The following is an 11,902-nucleotide window of genomic DNA, read 5'->3' on the forward strand; positions in this document are numbered from 1 at the left end:
ATAATAATAATAATAATAAATGCAGTCCTAGAGTTCTATTAACTTCTCTTCCAGTAGGTGGAGCTGTGCCCACTGGGCCAAGCTTCTCCTCTCAATAGGTGGGAACCATTCACTGTGCAGCAGCTCTTTCTCCTAGACTGGGCGGGTCTCCAATCCTGAGTGTCTAGGGCCTTGTCTTGTGTTTCCTCAAGCCAGGCCGTGCTCACCTGTGGCGCTCACCACAATACTGGCTACACGCCAGGTCTGCTGCTCCTGGGAGCCCTGTTTTCATGAACACCTGGGCTCACTCTCCCTGTTTGCCTCCCTCAGACCCTAAGTTTGTAGAGCTTGGGGCTGAGATCCCCCAGCGAATTTGCTTGCCCTCCTGTAGCCACGCCCCTGGTAGCTGGTGCAAGAGACCTCAGTTGTCAGCACTGGTGGGAGCGGTAGCCAGGAGTTCCGCGCCCCAAAATGTAGTGTCTACATTCATCAAACAAACTCTTCTCAAGTTCAAGAGTCAAATAGACCACAACACAATAATTCTGGGTGACTTTAACATACCTCTTTCACCACTGGATAGATCTTCTAAGCAAAAGCTGAACAAAGAATCTATAGAACTCAATAATACAATCAATAAATTAGACTAAACTGACATATATAGAATATTTCATCCTTCCATGAATGAATACACTTTCTTCTCAGCAGCACATGAATTCTTCTCTAAAATAGACCATGTATTATTCCACAAAGCAACTCTTAGCAAATATAAAAGTAGAGATACTACCCTGCATTCTATCAGATCATAATGGAATGAAATTAAAAATCAATGATAAAATAAAAAATAAAAGCTACTCCAACACCTGGAGACTAAATAATATGCTACTGAATGAAGAGTGAGTTGCAAAAGACATCAAGGAGGAGATTAAAAACTTCTTACAGGTGAATGAGAACAGATACAATGTATCAAAACCTCTGGGACACTAAGAAGGCAGTACTAAGAGGAAAGTTCATTGCATGCAGTTCATTCCTTAAAAGAAGAAAAAGTCAACAAATAAATGACAACACTACATCTCAAAGCCCTAGAAAAAGAAGAACAAACAAACACCAAAAGCAGTAGAAGACAGAAAATAATTAAAATCAAAGCTGAAATCAACCAAATTGAATCAAAAGAAACAATTGAAAGAATTGATAAAACAAAGGTTGGTTCTTTGAAAAAATAAATAAAATTAACAGACCCTTAGCCATGCTGACGAAGAGAAGGAGAGAGAAAGCTCAAATTACTAACATATGTGATAAAAAAGGAAGTATCACAACAGACACTTCAGATATGCAGAAGATAATTAGACATTATTTTGAAAACTTGTACTCCAATAAGATAGAGAATATTAAAGGCATCAAAATTTCTAGAGTCATATGATTTGCCCAAATTGAATCAGGATAATATGCACAATTTAAACAGATCAATTTCAAGCAAGGAAATAGAAGATGCCATCAGAAGCCTACCAACCAAGAAAAGCCCAGGACCAAATGGATACACAGCTGAGTTCTATAAGACCTTTAAAGAAGAACTAATACTATACTCTTCAATTTATTTCAGGAAACAGAAAAAGAGGGAACACTTCCAAACTTATTCTATGAGGCCAATACCACCCTGATTCCAAAACCAGGAAAAGGCACATCAAAGAAAGAAAACTTCAGGCCAATATCTCTAATGAACATAGATGCAAAGATTCTCAATAAAATTCTGGCAAATTGAACACAAAAACATATCAAAAAGATAGTACACCACGATCAAGTGGGGTTCATTCCAGGGATGCAAGTTTGGTTCAACATATGGAAATCAATAAATGTAATTCATCACATTAATAGACTTAAAGATAAGAACCATATGATCATCTCAATAGATTCAGAAAAAGCATTTGACAAAATACAGCACCCCTTCATGTTCAAAACACTAGGAAAACTAGGGATAACAGGAACATATCTCAATATTATAAAAGCTATCTATGCTAAGCCCCAGGCCAACATCATTCCAAATGGAGAAAAATTGAAAGCATTCCCTCTAAAAATTGGAATAAGACAGGGATTCTCTCTTTCACCACTTCTATTTAACATAGTTCTTTAAACACTGGCCAGAGCAATTAGACAGATGAAAAAAATTAAAGGGATATGGATAGGTAAAAAAGAACTCAAATTAACACTATTTGCTGACGATATGATTCTATATCTAGAAGACCCAAAAAATTCCACCAGAAAACTTCTAGAAATAGTAAATGAATTCAGTAAAATAGTGGGTAAAATACAAATTCAGTAAAATACAAATTCAACACCCATAAAGGCACTTCTGTATATCAGTGACAAATCCTCTGAAAGAGAAATGAGAAAAACTACCCCATTTATAATAGCCTCAAAAAAATAAAATAAAATACTTGGGAATCAACCTAACAAAAGAAGTGAAAGACCTCTACAATGAAAATTACAGAACACTAAATAAAGAAATTAAAGAAGACCTTAGAAAATGGAAAGATCTCACTTGTTCCTGGATAGGCAGAATTAATATTGTCAAAATGACCATTCTACCAAAAGCATTATACAGATTTAATGCAACTCCAATCAAAATCCCAGTGACATTCCTCATAGAAATAGAAAAAACAGTCATGAAATTCATCTGGAAAAATAAGAGACCCAGAATAGCCAAAGCAATCCTTACAAGAAGAGTGAAGCAGGTGACATCTATACCAGACCTTAAACTATCCAAATTAGACTGAATAGAGGACCAATGGTACAGAATAGAGGACACAGAGACTAACCCACATAATTACAGTTATCTTATATTAGACAAAAAAAAGTTGCCAAAAACATACATTGGAGAAAAGATAGCCTCTTCAATAAATGGTGCTGAGAAAACTGGAAATCCATTATGCAACAAAATAAAATTAAACCCCTATCTCTCGCCATGCACAAAACTCAACTCAAAGTGGATCTAGGAATTAAACGAGAGACTCTGCATCCAATAGAAGACAAAGTAGGACCAAATCTCCATCATATCAGATTAGGCCCCTACTTCCTTAACACGACTCCTATAGCATAAGAATTAACATCAAGAATTAATAAACGGGATGGATTCACACTACAAAGCTTCTTCTCAGCAAAAGAAACAATCTGTGAGGTGAATAGAGAGCCTACAGCTTGAAAGCAAATTTTTACCACTTGCACATCAGACACAGCACTAATCTCTAGGGTATATAAAGAACTCAAAAAGTGAAACTCCAAAATAACAAATAACCCAATCAATAAATGTGCCAAGGAACTGAACAGATACTTTTCAGAAGGTGATATACAATCAATCAACAAATATATGAAAAATGTTCAACATGTCTAGCAATTAGAGAAATGCACATCAAAACTACTATAAGATTTCATCTCACTCCAGTCAGAATGGCAGCTATTAAGAAAACAAAAAACAATAAGTGTTGTTGAGGATGTGGGGGGAAAGGCACACTCATACTTTGCTGGTGGGACTGCAAATTGGTTCAGCAATTTGAAATGAAAAATGAAAAGCAATTTGGAGATTCCCTGGAAAACTGGGAATAGAACCACATTTTGTCCCAGCTATTTCCCTCCTTGGTCTATACCCAAAGGATTTAAAAACAGCATACTATAGGGACACAGCCACATCAGTGTTTATTGCATCACAATTCACAATAGCTATACTGTGGAACCAACCTAGATGCCCTTCAGTAGATGAAGGGATAAAGAAAATGTTATACACACACACACACACACACACACACACACACAATGGAATATTACTCAGCAATGAAAGAGAATAAAATCATGGCATTTGCAGGTAAATGGATGAAGTTGGAGAATATAATGCTAAGTGAAGTTAGCCAATTCCCCCCCAAAAATGCCAAATATTTTCTCTGATATAAGGAGGCTGATTCATAGTGGGGTTGGGAGGGGGAGCATGGGAAGATTAGACAAATTGTAGATAGAGCAAGGAGAAGGAGGGAGGGGGCAAGAGGGTAAAAAAAAAATACATGGTGAAATGAAATGGACATTACTACCCTAAGTACATTATGGAAAAGACACAAATGGTGTGAATATACTTTGTCTAGGAGCAGAGAGATGAAAAATTGTGCTCTACCTGTGTAATATGAATTGTAATGCATTCTGCTGTCATATATAACAAATTAGAATAAAAAATTTTTTAAAAACCCAGCCATTATTTATTTAGTTTTAAAATGAGTATGTTAAAGAATGTTCTTAAGAAGGCAACAACTTTTGATTAGTCATTTAAAAAAATTACATTTCTTCATGCTGTATAATAAAGGTAATATAAGAGAATGTAGTTATAAGCTTCTTTTTGCTGGAATTCCGATAGTACAGTACAGTTTAGTCATTTATGTAATGCTAGAATAAAATTTTAAAAGTCTCTTCTTTGCTTCTCTTCAAAAAGTGATGAATAATAACAGAAGATGGCCTGAAAAGGTCAATTTTTCCCCATTCATTCTGTAGTTTTGGAGCCAGTATTTTTAGCATCACAGGCTACAATTTTTACTTTATCCACTTTAATAAGTTCTGTCACCTCTCTGAATTCAACACTGTTCAGTACAAAAGTCCACACATTATCTATATATATTTAGAGATCCCTGAAATTGACTCTATTCCTGACCTTCTGAGCCCATGTTGAATTTATAGCCTTATCAAACTGAAGTAGAACTTGAAGGGCAAGTTGGGGGAGATCTGTTGAGACGCTATGAGCTCATTTAGGCTCTCCTGAAGACTGGTTCCCAAAGTGGTATTTCTGTATAACTGGTGTGCCATGGCTTAGGAGGAAGAAACCGGTTTTGCTTCAGGTTTGCATTGATGTCCTGAGGGCAAGGCTCTTCGCTCTGGGGAACTCACAGAAGAGGAGCCACCAGGAGCCTGGCTGTAGGTGCCCACCTCGCCAACCACCTCTTCAGATGCTGCAGGAAAATCCTCAATTTTTCTCTTGAGACAAGATCTAGCTAAGTTGCTGAGGCTGGCCTCGAACTTGTGATCCTCTTGCCTCAACCTCCAGAGTCACTATGATTACAGGCACATGCCACTGCACCTGACTTCTTATAATAATTCATAGGACTCATACTAGACTTTAGAAAATAAGTTAAGGTTTTATATAATGACACACTAATGAACCATTGCTATTGTACTTATATAATCAGAATCCACTTTTTAATATGATATCCCTGGAAGTTCACATGTACTTCAAAGTTTTAAAAGCAGTGAACTATACAAGCTATGATATTTCAGTCTTGTAAACTTCTCTTATTTTGAAAAAAATAAAACAATTTTGCTGAGGTTTAATTCATGTACATAGAATAAGAAGTATTTAAAGTGTATAAATAGATATCTGAGTCTGACATATGTATTAATCTGGGAAATCACCATTACAATCTTTCTTTTAAATATAATATTATATCTAATGTAGAAATAAAACAAATGTGTTATTTGATATGGGATCAAAAAGGGCTTGATAAACTAAGTGTGGTGGTAAATGCCTCCAATCCCAGGGCTCAGGAAACTGAGACAGGTGGATCACAAATTCGAGGCCAGCCTTAGCAACTCGGTGAGGCCCTCAGCCACTTAGTTAGAACCTATCTCAAAGAGGGGATGTGGCTCAGTGGTTAAGAACCCTTAAGTTCAATCTCTGATATGGAAAAAAAAAAGAAAAGAAAGACTTAATAGACAGCTTAGACTGCTACCTTCTAGATTTTTTATGTTGGAAAAATTGGCATCAATATCAAATGCTTTATTTAGAACTGATAATACATGCTTTTTTGTTGTTTGTTTATTTTAATGTGATGCTGAAGATCAAACCCAATGCCTCACATGTGCAAGGCAAGCGCTCTACCACTGAGCCACAAACCCAGCCCAATATGTGCTTTTCATTGAAGTAAAAAACATTAACATGAAATTTATCTCCGTAACCATTTCTAAGTCTTCAGTTCAGTAGTGTTAAGTATCTTCACATTATTGTGAAACAGATTTCCATAACATTTTCATTTCATAAATCTGAAACTATACCCATCAAATAACATTGTAAGTTTAGCACACATGCAGCCAAAGCAAGCACAATAGTATATGCTTTTGTACATATCATTACTTTATTTGCCTTTATAGAATTTCTTAATTCTTTTGATGTTTTTAAGGACATCATTTATGCTGAGTTTAGTCCTGCATCATTTTGATTGACTTTTTGACTAAAAATGTTATGTCAAATTAGTCCTAAGAGAGTGTTTAAAGTGGGTATTTCCAACTTATGCCTAGAGCTTTTCTTTTTTTCTTTCTTCTTGTTGCTGGGGATTGAATCCAGGGCCTCATGAAATGCAAAGCACATGCCGTACCACTGAGCTCCACCCCCAGCCTCTATACCTGTCTTGAGTTCTAGAATTTGCATCTTTATTAATATCATCAATAATTTTTATAAAAGAGCCTTTTAAGCTGGTGCATGCCTGTAATTTTAGCTACTTGGGAGGCTGAGATAGAAGGACCACAAATTCCAGGCCAGCGTGAGCAATATATCAAAATAAAAAATAAAAAGAGCTGGGGAGATAGCTCAGAGGTAGAACACCTCTGGGTTGGTGCAAACTATTCAATGTAACAATATCTGCATTTTTTAAAAACCCACATATCTAACAATTTTTAATTATCTACACTTAGGGTTGAATCTGAAAAATAATTGGATAATATTTAATGGTTTACTTTATTTAAATGATTTATTAATCACAGTTGCTATAATTTAAATTGTTTATGTATTGAACTCCCTTTATATTGTGCTACATTACTTGATGCCAGTGTTTGTAATCTAATATATACCTTAACATGCACAGTTTTTGTTGTGATTTCTGTGATGTGAAGAAAACTCTCATTATCTCACTCAAATGCTTATTACCTGATCCTTTGAATGTTGAACAGCCTTGGCAAAAACTGCATCTGCATATTATGCCCTTAACAATATCACACTGGGATGATCTCTACTGCTACAAAGACATTGGATTTTATATCAATTTTGATTGCAATGTTCACTTCACCTCATGATTATAAGAATGTGATATAAAATCTACTCATCTTTATGTCCATTCTTACTCTTTACGTGATTTTTGCCCCTTTCCCAAAAAGTATTGCAGTAAAGATAAAAAGTAAAATAAATTAATAAGGATCAAGTTATTCCTTGCTTTGTTCCCTCACCATTAGGGAGAACTGATCTACAATTCTGAAAGTTTCTGAAAAAATCCCAGTCTGAACTATATTTTGAAAGTCTAAAATTCTGTACACAAGGTGGATAATTTTCAACAAGAGTGCACAATTATTTATCACTCAAATTAGTTGGACATTACCTAGAAAGATTAGTCTGAATTTTTCCCCATTTGGGGTTTTTCTTGTTATTTTTCAGTTATAGTTGACATATAGGTAGAAGATAAAAGCTTAACTTGTCCCACTGATGTGGTATCAGTGATATATTCCATTGAGATTAATCTTTTTTAAAATTTGTTTTGTCTAGAGTGATTTTTTTAAAAAAAATTTTAGATGTTGATGGACCTTTATTTTATTCATTTATTTGTATGTGGTGCTGAGGATCAAACCCAGTGCCTCACACATGCTACGCAAGTGCTGTACCACTGAGCTACAGCCCCAGCCTGAGATTAATCTTTTTATAAAGTATTTCACATTTTTTCCCAAAAGCTTATTCAATAATGCCAATATTATATTTTATCTATCTTAAACATCATTGGTGGTTAATCAAGCATTTTAACTTAGAATTTATAATATTTTAATGTAATATCTAAGCAATATACAGGTGAAAATTTAATAATAACTAAATTTTGTACTGAAGATATGCTAGTAAAAACAAACAATAGAGCCTACATCTTGGGAGCAAATCTTTACCCCTCACACATCAGATAGAGCACTAATCACTAGGATATATAAAGAACTCAAAAAGCTAGACACCAAAAAAACAAATAATCCAATCTATAAATGGGCCAAGGACTTGAAGAGACACTTCTCAGAAGATGATGTACAATCAATCAACAAACACATGAAAAAATGTTCATTATCACTAGCAATTAGAGAAATGCGAACCAAAACCACTTTAAGATTTCATCTTACTCCAGTCAGAATGACAACTATTATGCATACAAACAACAATAATTGTTGGCGAGGATGTGGGGAAAATGGTACACTCATACATTGCTGGTGGGACTGCAAATTGGTGCGGCCAATATGGAAAGCAGTATGGAGATTTCTTGGAAAATTGGGAATGGAACCACCATTTGACCCAGCTATCCCTCTCCTTGGTCTATACCCAAAGGATTTAAAAACAGCATACTACAGGGACACAGCCACATCAGTGTTTATTGCAGCACAATTCACAATAGCTAAATTGTGGAAACAACCTAGATGCCCTTCAATAGATGAATGGATAAAAAATGTGGCATATATACATAATGGAATATTACTCATCAATAAAAGAGAATAAAATTATGGCACTTGCAGGTAAATGGATGGAGTTAGAGAAGATAATGATAAGCGAAGTTATCCAATCCTAAAAAACCAAATGCTGAATGTTTTCTTTGATATAAGGAAAACTGATTCATAGTGGGATAAGGAGGGGGAGCATAGGAGGAATAGACGGACTCTAGATAGGGCAGAGGGGTGGGAGGGGAGGGAAGGGGCATGGGGTAATTAATGAGTTGAATATGATGATCATTATTATCCAAAGTACATGTATGAAGACACACATTGGTGTGAGTATACTATGTATACAACCAGAGATATGAAATAATTGAGCTCTATATATGTAATAAAAATTGTAATGCATTCTGCTGTTAAATATATATAAAAAAAATTCCTACAATTACATAGTAATCACTCACTTATAACTGTATAGTAAGGGTTTATGTATAACATATCTGTATAATAAATTTATAAGTTAAAAATATTTATATAATGTAAATATATATTTATACTGTATATTTAGAAATATTAACATTTGTTTACAATGTTATATTTTTTAAAAAGTAACATATTTTACAGATGTTTATAAATAAATATATACATATATGACATACATCTATTATAAACCATACATATAATACATATAACATGTTAAGCTATTTCATAATATATTTTATATTTATGTCTATATTTATGAATAAATATATTCTACACACATGTTTATACATGCATGTATTATATACACATGATAAATGATAATATATCACTATATGTTATTCAAATTTATATTATGAATAAATATATTATAACAGTACTTTAAAATTAATTACTGATGACCTATTTTATAATGGAAATACCTATGGGTTTAAGGCTTAATTTTAATACTCACTGACTCAACAATAACATTTTGGTACAGCAGACAAATGGAAGATCTGAACTCCAATATAAAATGTCAAATTTAGGGCTGGGGATGTGGCTCAAGTGGTAGCGCGCTCGCCTGGCATGCGAGCGGCCCGGGTTCGATCCTCAGCACCACATTACAAACAAAGATGTTGTGTCCGCCGAGAACTAAAAAATAAATATTAAAAATTCTCTCTCTCACCTCTCTCTTTAAAAAAAAAATGTCAAATTTAGCCAAGAGTACCAGTACCAATAGGAAATTTATTTCTCTTTTTTTAATTTTCAAAACATTTGATAATCATTACATCAGCCAGAAGACACAGCTCTCTGTTTGTAAACACAGATTATCTTAGATATTAAGTCATTGAGATTTTTCCATTATCAAATTTGCACCTCATTCACAAAATGGAATGAAAAATATCAGTCAAATTAGAAAACAACCCTTCACTTTAATCTGCTAGAAAATTATACTGATTTTGTGGGATGAGATACATTAGTACCATCTGTTGGAAAATTATCACTACAATTATACAATTTGTCTGAAATAATTAAGAACATCTGTATTAGTTATCTCTTGCTATTTACCTAACTATCTATCAAATTATCTGAAAAGTTAGCAACTTGAAGCAACAGTATACTTCAGTCACTGTCCCACAGTTTGTATGGATCAGGAATTTGGAGGGAATGCAGTTAACTGATCCTAGAGGTCTCCTGAGATGGCAGCCACAGTATTAGTGTGAACTTCAGTGTTCTGGAGGCCTGCCTGGGACTGGAGATCTGCTTCCAGAGCTGCTCCCTCATAAGGCTGTTGGCAGAAGGCCTCGGTGCCTCACCCACAGGCAGCTTAAATCCTAACATTATCACATCTGGGTAAAGAACAACCTGAATATTCATATGGTGTCCCTATTATTCCATTTATAATGTAAACAACTGAGAGACAAAAATCTTTCAGGGGCTTGAATTATAAAATAAGCCTTCCGTGATAAGTTATATCAAGCTGTTTAGGGAAGGGTGGCTTAGTGCAAACCCAAACTCTTAGAAAACCCAGTAATTTAGGGCCCTGATATAAACCTGGCTAGTATTTTGGTAAGAAACAAGTTTTGATCCATATAGGATATGCACTGGGCACAATCCCAAAATTTAGTTCAGTTTTACGAGGTTACAGTGGCTGGATCAGGATTTTTTAAAAAACATTTTGAAGTTGTTTTATTATTTCCTTTGAACTGAAGCAGAGTTAGGGAAAACATGAAAACTAACATGAAGTCATAATTTGGTTGCAATTATATCTTTGTATTTCCTGTTTGGAGTTTTGCCTATTTTGATCAAAATTATCTGTGATGTGAAATTAAGCCTCATCAGTACAAAGTAGTATTTATTTTCCAGAGAGAACTGTGAATTGTCTATCTTATGAAAGATTCACCTAGTAAGGCAATGGGGCACCCACTCCAGAGCAAGATAAGAAAAAATGAGGGTTCTAATGACAGGCAGGACAGCACAATATTTCAGGTAGTAACCAGCTCTGGAAACATGATGTGTAAAATAATACTTGTTAGGGACTAGCTTTGTTTGCAGCAAGAAAGTTTGTGGTATTATATTTAAGACCCAGAGTTGTTTGCAGTTAGAGCAACACCACTTGGCTGGGAGCTTCTGTATCTAGGGAGACATGGAAAGAGAAAAATATTTACAGGCAAATGTAATCAAGAGAATTTAGAATGCTATCAACAAGATCGATGGCTCAGTCTCCCAGTCATTCCCACAGCTAGCATGTATTTGGCCTTCCTGTTTTGCATGTCTCACTATTTCAACCACCTTTTTTTTTTTAATTATTTCATCTACATTATTATTTTTTTCTTTTTTTTGGTACTGAGGATTGAACCCAAAGGTGCTTAACCACTGAGCCACATCCCAGCCCTTTTTTATATTTTATTTAGAGACAGTGTCTTGCTGAGTTGCTTAAGGCCTTGCTAAATTGCTGAGGCTGGCTCTGAACTCTCATCTTCCTGCCTCAGCCTCCTGAGCTGCTGGGATTAGAGGAGTGCACCACCATGCCCGGCACATATTAAGTATTGCTTCCTATTCGCACTTAAAGACAATATCTTATACCTTAAAATAGGAAAGAAATTTTTATCTTCCCATAGGACACACTGGAGAATTCAAAACCAGAAAATACTTGTCTTGGTCTGTTCAAGCTGTGTAACAAAATACCTCAGACTTGGTGTTTTAGTTAGCTTTTTCTCTACTGTGACCAAAAGACCTAACAAGAAAAATTTTAGAGGAAGAAAAGTTTACATGGGGCTCACAGTTTCAGAGGTTTCAGTCCAAAGATGGCCAACTCCATTGCTCTGTGACTGAGGTGAGGCAGAACATTGCAGAAGGGTGTGGGGAGAAAAGTAGCTCAGGAAAGAGAGAGCTCTTCTCACTAGGGACAAAATATATAAGCCACAGTCATGCCCCCCAGGGACCCACCTGCTCCACCCACTCCCCCTCTGCCTACAGTTACCACCCAGTTAGTCCCTGT

General features: G+C 35.3%; 1 pseudogene; it reads right to left on the minus strand.

Annotated features, from left to right (window-relative positions):
- Positions 1–4,439: 4,439 nt before the first annotated feature.
- Positions 4,440–5,041, minus strand: LOC107141190 (annotated as a pseudogene).
- Between the last annotated feature and the right edge of the window lie 6,861 nt (positions 5,042–11,902).

This window comes from Marmota marmota, unplaced genomic scaffold (assembly GCF_001458135.2).
Source record: "Marmota marmota marmota unplaced genomic scaffold, marMar, whole genome shotgun sequence".
NCBI classification, from domain to species: domain Eukaryota; kingdom Metazoa; phylum Chordata; class Mammalia; order Rodentia; family Sciuridae; genus Marmota; species Marmota marmota.